General features: G+C 37.3%; 1 protein-coding gene across 1 annotated transcript in view; it reads left to right on the forward strand.

Annotated features, from left to right (window-relative positions):
• Nucleotides 1-14,664, forward strand: part of NCOA2 (nuclear receptor coactivator 2) — a 145,619-nt gene that overhangs the window by 19,824 nt on the left and 111,131 nt on the right. The window contains exon 2 of the mRNA XM_072413250.1: nt 10,317-10,393. The gene's annotated coding sequence lies outside the window, so the exon portion shown is untranslated. The remainder of the gene's footprint in view (nt 1-10,316; nt 10,394-14,664) is intronic.

The following is a 14,664-nucleotide window of genomic DNA, read 5'->3' on the forward strand; positions in this document are numbered from 1 at the left end:
ATGAAATCCCTGACAACGCTGCCTAATCTGTACTCAATACCACAAAGGGAACTTCCATAACCTGAAAAGGATAACTGGGAAGGGCTGACAATACTGTTTAGAATTTAGGTGCAGCACAGTCAGTGTTCACAGGAAGTTAGATGTCCTGGCAGGATCAGTGTCAGGTATTTTTCTGTACTTGTAATATTTAAATATAAAAACTTTGAAGGAAATGTGCATATTCTGTGCAGACTCACGTGTATAGAGTTTAGTTCTGCTTTAACAACAGAAAAGTGTTTGGCCCAGAATTGCACATCATAAAACAAATATACAGAGAAGCAGATTTAAGCTCTCCTCTTCCATTGCAGTGTATTATAGTAACGGCTGCCTCTCTACAGGCTCTCCATTTTTTCCCCTTTCATTAGTGTTCAGATTATAATTGGCATATGTTATCTCTGTGAAGGTTCTGTGCTTTTGTGACAGGTGAAGGATTATCCTATTAGAAATAATTGCTTTCAGGCTTGACAGGAAGTTTTTTCTATAGACAAACTATCACATTGAACAGAACTTCAGTATCAGATGAGCCGAGTATACACCGTTATAATTTTTATTGGTTTTAGAATGTTTTTTCTTAGCTTAATTTTTCATGATCATAAGTGAAATTTGATTTTACTACAATAATAAATCTGTTGATTACCATCCAATAAACATGCCTATGTTGTTTTATTCCACAAATTCATTTTTTATATTATTAATTTATAATATTAAAAGTCTTTAAGCAGATGTAATATTCAGGATAAAACATCTAGGAGTATGTCAGAAATAGAAGTGTTTGTCAAGACGAGAGAGTCAAAGTTTTTAAAGCAAGAAGACGGACTGGTGGCCCAGCAATGCAGCGTAAACCGTGTGTCTCGGGGTACTTGTGTTGCCAAAAAGGATCATGCCCATTCTTTGGTCTGTTGCTGTGCATTTGTGGCCCAATCATTCTATAAATGTGCTGCCTTAACACAACTCACATTAATGACACAACAGTGGACCAATAGAGTGTAAATTCAACCTTAAATAAAATATTTTTGGTCTAATATACACTTAAGGGAGAGTGCTTCTAACCTAGGAAAGCAAGAAGAAAGTTTTAAAGACTGTCATAGTGTGACGGGAAGGCTCCATCAGCAGATGAAAAGCTGTGCCCATTACACTAAAGAATACAGAGCATAGACACAAGTCACGTAAGGATCCCCATAAAGCTTTGTTTAGAAGCATTGTTCTGTAAATCGGCTTTCATCATATAGCATGCGGCTTACAGCTCTCCAGTCTGAAATGCTTGGTGACATTTAGCATCATTACAGGCTGCTTTTCAGGTAGCAGCGTGTCAGGGATAAAATAAGGAGAGGGATTAGAGAAGGGCCACGCCGATGACTCTAAACTCTTCTGTGTCACAAAGGCTTCCTGTGAAGAATGTCTCTAAGTGCTACTCAAGACAGTACATTGACCATGTTCACTGAAAGGAAACTGTACTTTCACAGTCATTCAGTATGCGGACTCGCTTCCGGCCACAGATGAAATGACATGAGAACAGGTCTGATGTTTCCCCCTTGTCCATACTGTTAAGCACTACACAACAAAAACCTTTTATGTTCCAGATAAATGTTTAATTTTCAAGATGTGTGATTAGTTCTTAGAATAGCTACAGAGATTCATATTCACTTCATTGTGTAATTGTACTGTGTCACAGGCAAACAAGGTTTTTTAGCTCTTCTTTTAGTGATTCATTGTTATTGAGATTATGTCACACATGAAGAGCCTAGGAGTTCAATGAACAAGACTTTTTTTATAGCTTTTACTAACAATGCCATTTGGGTTTCCAAACAATTGTTTATCAATCATTGTAGCTGAAAGAGTTGCTTACCTGCAAATTAGCTCATTTCCTAATGCAGATTAATTGTGTGACCCTGAATGGGGGAATCAATGTTCAGTGAGAGCCATGTCCTTATAACATACTAAGAACTGTCAAATATACATACATACATCTACCTTGTAATGAAAATAGTAAAACACTTGAAATAAACATCTTAGCCAGTGTTAAGCCCTGGGGCTCCTTCAGAGGTTGCTAGGGGCTTCTTGAGCAATGAGAAAATTGTGCCTCTTAAGTCAGTTTAAGTGACAATCTTTTTAGCTTTCTGTAAGGGTGACATTCTTCCCACTAGTCTGCAATGTAAGAGGCATTCATCCCACTAGCTACCATGCTAATTTACTCTGAGCTGTGGTTATAGTAATTATAGCAGGGGAGGTTCCCTGAGGACCTGAAAGAAATCTTAAGGATTCCCTCATGTTAAAATTGAGAAAGGATGATCTAGATCAGTGGTCTCCAACCTTTTTTGGACCTTTGGACCACTAAATGCACAGAATCCGGGCCGTGCATGAACGGGGAGCCGTGTGTCACTCAAAGGGGAATAAACTTCTCCCATAGTGACGCCATGATGCCAGAACTCGCCCCCACTCTCCCATCGCAGATCTGAGCCAGAGACATAACCTGCCCACCGCCCTGAGCTTGCAAAGGAAGAGTGGGTGGGTTGTGTCCATACGAGGGACATGCTCATTAGCTGCGGACCACCAACATTTTCTCGCAGACAACTGGTTGGCGACCGCTGATCTGGATAAACCCCACAGCAACATCACTCTATGCTAATGATTGAAAGGCAATTGTTTTGCATATTTAAACCACCTGTGTTACCATGTTTTATTGTCCTGTTCAATGCGAGTACTACCAAGCAAATTGAAATGTAACACTGGGAAAGAATGGCCAAATATAGTAAAAGTAACATTTGTACTATTAGTAAAATCCTTTTCTAGTCCCCCAAACTAAGCTAGAAATCCTCAACATGACACATATGGCTTTCTCAAGTGCTTACATTTTCCCGGCAAAAGATTTTGTTGGTGCTGGCTGTTCCCTGGCAGTCATCCCTCATGTAGTTGAATGTTGTCTCTACTAAGTACAGACCTTTCTGTGGTTCTTCCCACTCTCACCTATGGCAAGGAAAGCAAGACAAATCTTTTGCTTTGTGCACACTTTTGCCTTCTATTGGTACATGCCATTTATTGTTCAGTGGACTTTCATAGTCTGTTGATTGGATTTGTCATCTTTTTTGCATGTTTTTTTAATGTCTTTATAGTTTTATATTGCTGCCATTGATTTGCAGGACAAAGTTGTGAGACCCATAACCTCCCACTATATGTTAGTATTTATAGGGTTTTAATGTTTTGATGCAAATCTTTAAAAAAAAAAAATGAATTAAAAGGTCATTGTAACAACCTGCATTAAGATCCACAGATTTCAGTTAATAATGATAAAAAATTATGAAGCAAATATCTGAATATTTTCTTCTTATGTACCAGTGCTTAATCATAAATGTAATTCTTGTGTTTGCCACTTTGTTGTGGTGGGATTGACAAATAAAGTGCTACAGGTTGTATTGCCTGTCACATTATACTTGTAGCTGGTGATGTTTCCTGCCAGCTGGGCATAAGGTTTTGCCATTAATTACTTTTTAGTGAGTGATGTCACTCTGGGTCAGAAAGGAAGTTCATTGTTTCATTGGGTAGACTACTAGGAAGCGGAGGCAAGGTTACAAGTTCAGAATAAATTGTTAAATGGTAACCATATGAAAGCACTGTGCATTTGACTTTTTTAGATGGGCTAGTTATTGATTTGTGGGAAAATTGTTAAAAATTGCCATGACCCAAGCAATTTGGGTCCATGGGAATGATTTGTAAAGGCATGAAGGCATGTGGTAATAGCCAAAGAAAAGTTTATGTTCACCAACACCAGGAGTGGGTTTTTTTTGTCAATGTCTATATTTTTTTGTTACATACTGGAGACTTTATGATCTTGCTGGTGCCATATAAACACAACTCATCTGTATAACAAATGGGTCATATATCTTATGTGAAATTATAATGGATGGATTTGTGTGTGTGTATATAACAGTGCATTCTAATGCAATTGCAGTCTGCATTATGCTTAGTTTGTATTTTATATTTATATTAATACCATTGATCAGTTTACTCATTTGTAGATTAAAGTACTGTATATGTAATATTTTGTATTCTTCAACACCTGTACTTTCATTAGTAATGTTCCCAATTATAATATTTAAGTAAATCTGTATTTAAGAATGTTTTCTTTTTGCTGGGGCTCTGCTCTGTTCCTGTATAGGAATACCTCCCCTCCCTACTCATCTTTTCAGGTGTGCTTCCAGTATACACTATAGATAATGAAGCCAATGCTCATTTTGTATATTTTAGAGGCTGGTAAAGAAAAACAATAGTTTGCTTGTTGGTATTATTAGCAAAATAAATGTTATTCAGGTCTGATTCACATAATTGGAGTGCATGTGTTGTGTTTAAAGAAGTTGAACTAAACAAAAAAAAAAAAAAAAGTACTGAAACATTTATCATGCGAATGGTGCCTAAGCAGAGCACTCAAAATACATATTTAGTCTGTTATTCTTTTAACTGTAACCATTCATTCCTGATAAGTTAATGTGCCTAGGCATATTCACATTTCTCGACCTTTCCCAAAGTGAAAGAACCCTTGAAATAACTTTCATGTCTTCAGGGAACTGCTGTTATAATTACTATATGCACAGATCACAATATATTTACATTGCTGGCCAGTAAGAGGAATGTCACCCTTACAGATAGCCAAAAAGATCATTGATGTCGGTTAAACTGACCAGAGAAGTCCAAATTGATCATTGCTCAAGGAACCCCTAGCAACCTCTGGGGAAACCATGGGTTCCACAGGATCCTAGTTGAGAAACATTGACCTAGGCACCCCTGCCACATAGCTGTATGTTTGCAATTTATGATCCATGTCCAAGTCCAAAAAATACAAGTTTAAAGTTAACACCTTGTTTCATCCTGCTCTATGTAAACAATAATGTTTGGTATGAAATAAATTACACTGGACATCCCTGATAGGTTTAAAAGTCAGCAGGTGACCCTAAACATCTAAACTTTTTTTGTATAGCAGGGGAACATTATTGTTATAGTGAACAAGTTTTTCTTGATGCAGAAAACTTTATTACTATTAAAATGAGTCATGTGATTCCAGATCTAAAACAATTTCACATGAGTGATGCCATCAGCACTCTCCACATATGAGTCATGGAGGGCATTACTTCCTGACAAGCTACGTTCAGCTTTCTTCCTATCATCCGTGTGCCACTGTCACGCTAGTTTCCCTTTTAGTAGAATAATACTTCAGTAGAATAATATAATTGATATTCTGTCAGAATTTTTTGATCTTCTCCTTACCTCCTAACTTCAAATATTGTCATCGCTTCATAAGCAATCAGCGGCCAGTGAAACTAAAACTGCAATAACCCACATGAAAATGAAGAGAACACGTTTTGGAGCTTTGCAAACATATGGTAAAGATTTCAGAGGAAAATAGGGAATAAAATGAGGGTTATTTTTATGTTGATGAGAAGTCGCTTTTAATGTAAATTAAATGAAGATTCTGCAAGAGAAGAGAGCACTCGTAATTGCTAGTGACTAATTGTAGAGGCACGGAGCCAAATGCTGCTGGCGTAGAGACTCTTTAATGGATTTGTGAGAAAGGTAGTGGCTTTGTAGTCCCGGGTTAAAGTATGCACAGTTGTCCAGCTTTGTTGAAGTAAATCTGCCTATATGACCTGCATTCAATTTCATGATGCCGAGTGGACAAATGTCCCATGAAAACCCCAGCCCCAGCTTGGAAATAAAACCTTTAAACACTTCATACAGTAAACTAAACAAATTCTGAAATTGCTCCAAGTCGTCTCCACAATGGATCTTTTAATTGGGTTTCAGGGCTAATTAGCGAAAGAGGTTTTATCTCTCCCAAAGCCTTCGAGCTTGCATTAGCTAGCAAGAGCTGAAGACATTAATTAATCATTAATCAGAGCAAGGCAAAAAATTCAACTTTTCTGAGTTGCAGTGAAACTAGTTCCAAGGTCAATATATTACGGGAATATTGCGGACTGTAAGAATGGATCGTCATGCTAAATGATATAATTAATCCTTGTACTGTAAAGGGGAGATGTCATTGTATCACGGGATAACCATACTATAAAGAGGGCTGGTCATTAAAATCTTGTGTGAATCTTTCAGTCACATGGAAGCATTGACATGGTATTTTGGGTAAAGTTACCCCAAGCTACAATTGGGCAAAATTTTATACCAAAATTTCCTTCCACAACCTAGAGCAGAGTATTCTTAACTAGGGTTCCTCCAGAGGTTGCTAGGAGTTCCATGAACAATGAGAAGTTTGTGCCTTTCAGGTCAGATTAAATGGCACAATGATCTTTTTCACTATCTATAAGGGTGACATTCTTCCCACTGACCAGCATACCAATATACTTATAATACTTCTAGCAGGGGTTCCCTGGGACCTGAAAGTTATCCTTAAGGGTTCCCCCAAATTAAAAAGGTTGAGAAAGCCTGGCCTAGATCACAAGCTTGACAGTGGACCAGTTCTATTTCAAAATATTACTCTTTAGTGAGATTAGTGGGAATAATTTATATTTGATAGTCTTGCTGATACATCACCAATAGAACAGTTTTTAACGCTGGGGCTGAGGGTGCCACACACATTCTAGACAATATGAAAGATTCTTAGTAGATGCCAACAAGGTTGTAATAAAGGCAACTAATATGAGGTAGACAGCCAATGTTGTGCTAGATTGTTTGTTTTTTTTAGAAGGACCACATGCTTACCATAAAATGGAAAAGAAATAATACATTCTCCTGAAGTCTTGAATGTGACCACAAGCCCTGACACAAGCATGATTGTGGATGTTTCATGTAATTAGAGTGTACAGGAAGTCCGTTTTCATTATTGCAGATACTGCCTGGCCAACTTGGAAATAATTTTAGGCTTCTTCTGATCTACTTTTTCTATGCATTCACATTGATTTTATGTGGAAAGGGCAGCTTACATAAGGATGTGTGTTGACTCTAATGCAAAGCAAATGCAGCAGTAAAAGCAGGTGGGCAGTGCTTCTTAAAATTCAAGTCAGAATTTAAACCTAGGTATAGTTACTAGTTACTAGTGCAGTAAGGTCTAATATTTTTGTGATCTGCAGATGGCCTCGGAAGTGTTTCTTCAATTCCAAGGTGCTAAATCTGATTTGACTGCTCCTGCTAGCTGCTGTTTGAAACAACTCCAGAAATCTCTGTATGAAAACTAGTATGAAGATGTTTGAGCCCAATCACTAAGGAGCTGTGTGAGCTGCAGAGCTGACAGAAAGCTGCGATGTCCATAGTTGTCTAAAGCTACGTACACGCGTGCAATAATTATCGCTGGAAACGAACAACTAACGATTGATTTTCCAATATTTGTTAACAAAAAAAGTGCACAACAACTGGTCAACGACTCAGATGAACGACCGTCCCGGTGGATCTGATTGGGCGACGATTGTTCGACCTATTGTGTGTACAGCGTTCAGTGATTATGAATTGTTCTGTGATACACTTTCTCCTGTACATGTCACTTCCTGCATCGTTCAAACAATGGCATCTAGTGTGTGTACGTTATTGGTGGAATATATTTGAACAGTTGTATCCTTACAGCATGTACAGAATCCTGCACCATATATTCATTCAAAATAATTGTGAATAATCGTTGATCGGTCGTTAATCGTTTGTTTTCTAACAACAATTATTGCACATGTGTATGTAGCCTTAGTTTCCTGGGCTTCTATCCATAGGGATATTTAATGTACAGCGCTGCGTAATATGTTGGTGCTATATAAATCCTGTTTAATAATAATAATAATAATAATAATAGGGATGATGTCAGGGATTACTGTAGACTTTGGCACGATGGTTTTGTGTGTTTGGATAACTCTCACTTTTTTGGAGATTGCCAAAAGATGTTTTCCTAATGTAATAGAAGTATTGGGCTTTGAGAGAGAAACTGTGGCTATTCCCAAGGGTGATTGGTCCGAGAATGGCTGAGAAGAAGCATTTTCAGTTGGCCAGCATTAAGAAAGTCAACCACTTTGGTCCCTAAGGAGTGAATTACCAGTAAGCTGCTGTAGGCCACCAAGGCCTGTGGGAACTAAGACTGAGTTCTAAAGAAATCTGTATTCACCTGAGGTGGATGAGTCCAGACATGACAACCAAGGAAGTAGATTTTGACATTTCATTGTGGCGTGTTAGGCCATCTATGTTGTGATAAACAGAGATACACGTCCAAACTGCTCCTTAAATGCAGTTGAAAGGCAAACATCTAGTTTACATTTTTGTTGCCAGAGATGTAAAAATTACTTGTTATGGTCCATGCTCAGTGGTCGACTGTGTGGTTGCAGTTTTAGTGCAAGGATTTTGATTGCAGTCCAGTGGCATGTATATCAGCCCCAAGTCTTTTCCCACACCTTGGTCTTTCTTATAGATAAAAGTTCAATCTCCTCTTGTATTAATGGTAATCCTTCCATTCTTTACTCTAAACTTGTATAAGGGGAGTCTCTACGTGAGGCTGGATGGAGGGACTCTTTGAGAGTTGTTTTAAACTTGTCTGTAGGGGACTTTGTGCTTAAACAGTGAGAATTCCCCAATGATGTAAATAAAATAAATATTGTCATCAATATTTTTTTTTTCTGTCTGCAACTGCATCTAAACCTCAGATGTGATTCCTAATATGATATACTATGAGTTGAAATGGAATGCCAGACAGTTAAATACATGGATGACATGCAATCATGTAAACTGTTACACCTGCCAAAATGAAATTCAGTACAGCAGCTCTTGTGATACACACCTATCATGCTGTACCTTCATCTGTTTGCTTTGACATTTGCCTGTTGAAGTGTGGTAAAGATAGTTGCTTTGTAAAGGCTGTCCCTGTACTTTCTGTTTGATGCATAACTTCCCCATCCAGCCAAAGAGAATACATGAAATACAAAATATTGCTCACAGAGCAAAACCTCCTGCTTGGTTACTTTAGCTTTGCAAGGGTACTCAGGGAAGATTACATAACATGTTGTGTATTTTAGGCTATACTGATGATACATTTAAATAATAAATGCCCATGAGTTTTTAAGTACATATAAAGGCATTTTGAACCAAGCTGTGTTTCAGAACAGTGATAGAATAGTAGAAGGCACCCAAAGTAACCCCCATAACACCCTACAAATGCACAAAAAAGCTTGAAAAAGCACATAAACTCCCACAAATACCTATGAGCGACTCATTTTAGGGGGAGTTTACGGAGCATTAATAGGCATTTTCAGGTGTTTATTGCGTTATTAACACTGTTGAAAAACAGCAGGCTGTGTGTTCTTTGTAGTTTATTAGGAAGACCCCCTAAAACTTTCTGCTGTGAACTGGCCTATTGGAATAAATATATGTGTTTAAACATTTGGAAAAAATCTAGCTGGACTTTGCTTTAGCACATTGTACTGCTTTTGTAATTAATAACATTGGGTGGATTTTTTTCCAGTTTCACAGGGATTTGTGGTAATTTGCAGTCTGAATAAAAAAAAAAAAACAGAATATTTTAGTAATCCGAGAGTTTGTAGAACAGATAATTGTAACCTTATAAAACTGAAACTGTTGCATGTAATACATGCAGTGTGTTACTGTCACTGTGCCGTGCTTCTGTTCTGCATAGTACAGTTATCAGGACATGGGGAATGCTGAACTTTCAACCGGTATTTCCAGTTAAGTTAAATTAGGTTGGTTCTGAATTAATGTTGTGTTCCAGTGGAACAGAAAGATGAAACCTAGGTAGAAGTTAACCAAGCAATGTGATGAGTAATTCCTAATTATTCTAGTGACACATTATTAACTATAACTCCTAAATACTAATTAAAAACCTAGTCAATTCAATACTTGTGCATGTGGTGGCTTCAGATATTTCTTGGTCCAGCTTTATTGGCTTTATTTGTGATAAAACATTGTTCACACCAGTAGAACACAATCCTGAATTGTTGACAAGAGATGATTGTTGCCAATTTGTTAGCCCATTTAATCTGTTTCTACAGAAGTTGGGATTTAGCAGGTCTTTTGCCCCCTTGTTATGGAAACCTGTAGCCCATTTGTTTAGGTGACAGAACCGGAACCAGACTTTTGCTTGTACTTTTGTTACTGTTGACCATCATCTTCATTGATAAATTGGCTTTTTTCCACCATTACTGTAAAGTATAGTTAGCCGTAAAACCTATAGTTAGCAGTAAAGTATATTTAGTTAAGTATACTACTCTTTTTTCTGTACATTTTGATCTGATTTTTTTTTTTCTTCTAGACTGTGGCATCAGTTTTCTCATAGTTTGCACATTTTTGTCTATTTATAGGTTTCCTTCTACTTGGATATAAAGAAATTTACCTGAATACGAGCATACTTGTGAAAGTCTCAGGAAAAGGTGAACAGGTAAATGTTATCTATTTTTGTTGGCAGAACAAACCATGATGGTAATTCTAGAGCACAGTGCAGGCTATAAGGTGAAACTGAAGTCCCACTGATAAGATGAGCGATTAAGGCAGGTGGTTAATGCAGAAAGGGACAAGCAATGCCCCTTCTTCAGTAACTGCTCTTACTTGCCTGATCACTCCAGGTATCTGGCAGAAAGCTTTGATTTCCAGGGAAAATTAGCAATTCGGACTTCCCTTGTGTGTGTGCTGTGAATGAATGAACTACCACACACCTTCATGGAGTTAAATCATCGTGGCAGGGCCAACCAAGATAGGCGAAGATCATCTTTAGGAAGCAAAGAAGGAAGATAGCAGCGCCCTGTGATGAAACAATGATTAGTGACTGAGGGGTTTGTTCCACTTTAAAATCTTAACTAATTACAAACGTGAACCAAACAAATGTTATTATTAATCAGAATTTCTAGGTAAACGAAAGCAATATAAGCAATGTGGTGGGCAGAATACACATTTTATGGGCCAAATATGCCTACATACTGCAATTCAACAGGTTGAAGGGTCAATTAGAAGTGACAAACTGACACCCAAAAAAAACATATATCTTCATGAGAAGGCAAGACTTGTAGTCAGGAAGTAGGTGGTAAAGAACTGACCTCAAGATGTTTACAGGAAACCTAAATACATGAGAGGTCCTTTTAGCTGCAGCTACAGACAAGCACAGCTACACAATTGGCATTGCAGGTTTTTCCAAGTTTGAAAAGTTCTGTTCCAAAGTTAATTCTTCTAATTGACACTAATCAGCATGGTTACTTTGAAAAATTGCCATGTTTGATAGTGGCTTTAGTTGGTCCTTACGGTTAGGTGGACAGCATGCATAAAGTCCATGCACCCCTCCTGAAAATTAGGACTTTGTGGTACTAGAAGTATGGCAAACTGATGAGAGTGCAAACTCATCACAAATTGTAACACAATAGATGATATTTATGAAGGTGCCTCTCCTTCAGCAAAGTCTTTGCTACATGTTTACAAAATATCTGTAATCTAAATGTCTTTGGTTCCTGAAGATGGGACAGATTTCAATTCCAACACAGAAACACAGTTTAGGAGTGTCAGGTTGTATTCTGTTTCAGCTCTGCAGCTAAATTAAAAAAAGCCAAGCTACAACCTTTTATAATGTCTGTCTTACAATCTCTCTCACTGCTCTTTTTTAGCATTGTCTTTCTGTGCATTAGAATTCATAATGCCTTTTAATTTTTAAAGAAATAATACATTGAGTAGGACAAAATGTAGGCGATATCCCTCTTTCGTGTAATGAGCAGGTCTGTGTCACATGGGGCACACAACACAAAAATCTGTCTTGGAATTAAGCTCTTAACATAGTCTTAAGCCACAACTGATACACATTCGGTTTTTTAGGTCACAGAATATAAAACAGTTATTTTTAAAGATAAATTAAAAAAGGTAATCTGTAACCCATCCAGTTGTGTAGCATGAACCTATTACTCTGCATACATGTGAGGTATACAAATATTTTAGATATAGTAATTTGGCTTGTTGAGTGACAGCACTTGCCTCTACTCCATTTACTTATCGAAGAAGCGTGGGGACCGGATTTCATGTTATATGAAGCCACTTTATGCCTCTCTGAAGGACGGCATTACACTAATCTGTATTTCCTGTGACGGCTCACTCACGAGAGGGCGTGGTGTAAAATTCTCCTGACATAATACGTTGATAGACAGTCATTACACATTCATGTTAAAACGCCTTTCTATAAATAATATATTTATCACTACAAGAGAGCATGATCTAACATATTACCACAGTCTGACAACACATAACTGCAGCATGAAACATCACTTTTGATGTCAGGTGTTTTTTTTTTTTGTTTTGTTCTGTAATTTTGTCTTTTACATCAACAACAGAAAAAAAATCATAAATATTTTTAAAGTGGCTTAAATTGTAAACACCAAGCATAGTGTTCTCTCCAGCTCCTTCTACCTGGGCGCACCACCCTGCACTTTTCCGTAGCCACCCAGTTGTTTTGTTGGTAACTGAAAAGTTGGGTCACAATACAGGGGCTGCCACCTGCCTACAGCTTCTTCCCACCCAGTTTAAAAAACTTTCTGGAGAGAATAATGCAAACATGTATACACTGTCACCATGTCTCCCTCCTGACTATAGGTCTTTCTGCTGGGGAGTAGAGTCGCCTATATAGTGACAGGCTAACAATAAAGCACGTGAAATGGAAGGGATTGGTTCCTATTCTTTGCTTAAGTTTGTCTCTGACTCCACTAGGCAGGCATGGGAGAAGCTGGGCAATATAGCAGTGCCCTTTTTTTCTGATTTACTGTTCTTTATGTTTGGAAAGTAGTTCTGTGATGAAAGGATGTGGTGTAGGCAAAAATGCCTACATTTCTAAATATAATCATTTAAAAAGTTTGAGTTTCCATATACAATTATGAGATATACAAATCTCATAATGCAGCTAATTACATATTCCACATACCTGTACTACTTTATGTTGTTTTAAATTGTTTACTTTAAAGCACACCTGAGGATTCATCTCACTTCCTAAAGCAGAACCAGGTCCAAAAGATGGAATTTAAAGGTATCTGCAGATTATTTGTAAGCTCCAGAAGATCCATTAAACTCGAGGTACACAAATATCAGCAAGAGCGTTCACCAACCTTCTTAACCACACCATGCTATAAAGTATGGGAGTATAAAAAAGAGTAGGCACAGGTTTGGTGGATCTCAGATACTCTGAAAGCATTTTGTAGATGCCTGAAGGTGCCGCAAATCTTACACCAGGCGTAGACTCTTCGCTACTGTGGGCTGAATAAAGTGGGATGGTGCATGAGCAGGGTGTGTGCAGCTGGTGGTTCTACTTTTTAAAATTACCTTTAAAAATCCACTTATTTAGTGACTGCTTCTGTCTAACTGAAAATTCTAACATGCTTGTGTGAATCAGCAGGAGGGGTGGGGGTTTGTCAGTCCTACATTTAACCAGATAAATGATTCAAGGATTGTGTGTTGTGAGCAGACAGGAATAGCAGGAAATAGATTATACATGATCCTTCCAGTTTGTTATTTAGCTAGATAAAAAATAGAAAATTAGCCTCAAGCATGCATATGCAAAAATATGAGGAGTAGAAACTGATCATATTAAATAAACATGTATTTAAATGTTTAGAGGAAGAAATCATCCCTGAGACAGGAAGAGAAAGGGGAATGTATAGTCTACATAATCATAAATCTGAGAGTAGAAGTATGAAAAAGGAATCTGGACTAAAAGTGATGCCATCTCATGTGATCTAATAGAAGGGATAGCATCATGTAGCTAGAAAACCAAAAGAATGCCAATCTATGGGGATAAATAGAAGGTAAATAATAAATACATAATGCAAGGATATGACCATAACCATAATTCGTTACCTTTGCCCTTTTATCTGTTATTTCCCAACACTGGCCTATAATTTACAAGATCATTTTTTTTCCAGTACTATTTTCTATTTCTTTTTTTGGTTTTAGAAAAGCACCCTTTACTTCTTCTAAATACTTGTTTAATACTTGTTCATTTTTAATCTTTACGTCAGCACTTGCATTCCAAATGACCAGTTACTTTTTGAGTTATGTTTGAATTCTGTACTTTGTTTACATGTTGCGTGTTACTGTCATTTGGATAGGCTTTTTAACATTTATATGGTGGATTTGAGTAAGGGTTTATCTACCTCCTATTGTTTTTTGCTGTAAATTACTTTCCCTGCACCCCAGGGAAGTGCTGGTTTCAATAAAGCAGATTTGACAGATATTCCCTAATAAAACCTCTAAACATAATCTGTTCCTGCTACCTTTGTATAATTCCATAATGAACTTCAAATACTCTATGAATGTTGTGTACTAGTTTTCTATTAGCAAATGAACAAATTGAGCAAGAACACCAGTGACTTAAGGAAAGCCAAAATAATATTAGAAATAAAATAATAAAATCGAAATAATATAATAAAATAATAGAAATAAAATAAAAATATTTCCTAGGCTAGGAGACATGGAGGGCCCCCTAATTTATGGCACGTTGGAAACCACACAGGTAGATTTGAAATGAATTGGATTTCTTATTCTGAAATGTCCACATATATCCCACAAGTCTCCCACATGTCTCTTGTATGTAAACATAAATTGCTCTTTTTTGGCAGATTTTGTTTTATTTTCCTCATTACTACAAAGTTTGGGATGTTTGTAAAACAAACACTAAGCAAGGAATTTAGT

Source organism: Pyxicephalus adspersus, chromosome 5 (genome assembly GCF_032062135.1).
Source record: "Pyxicephalus adspersus chromosome 5, UCB_Pads_2.0, whole genome shotgun sequence".
Classification (NCBI taxonomy): domain Eukaryota; kingdom Metazoa; phylum Chordata; class Amphibia; order Anura; family Pyxicephalidae; genus Pyxicephalus; species Pyxicephalus adspersus.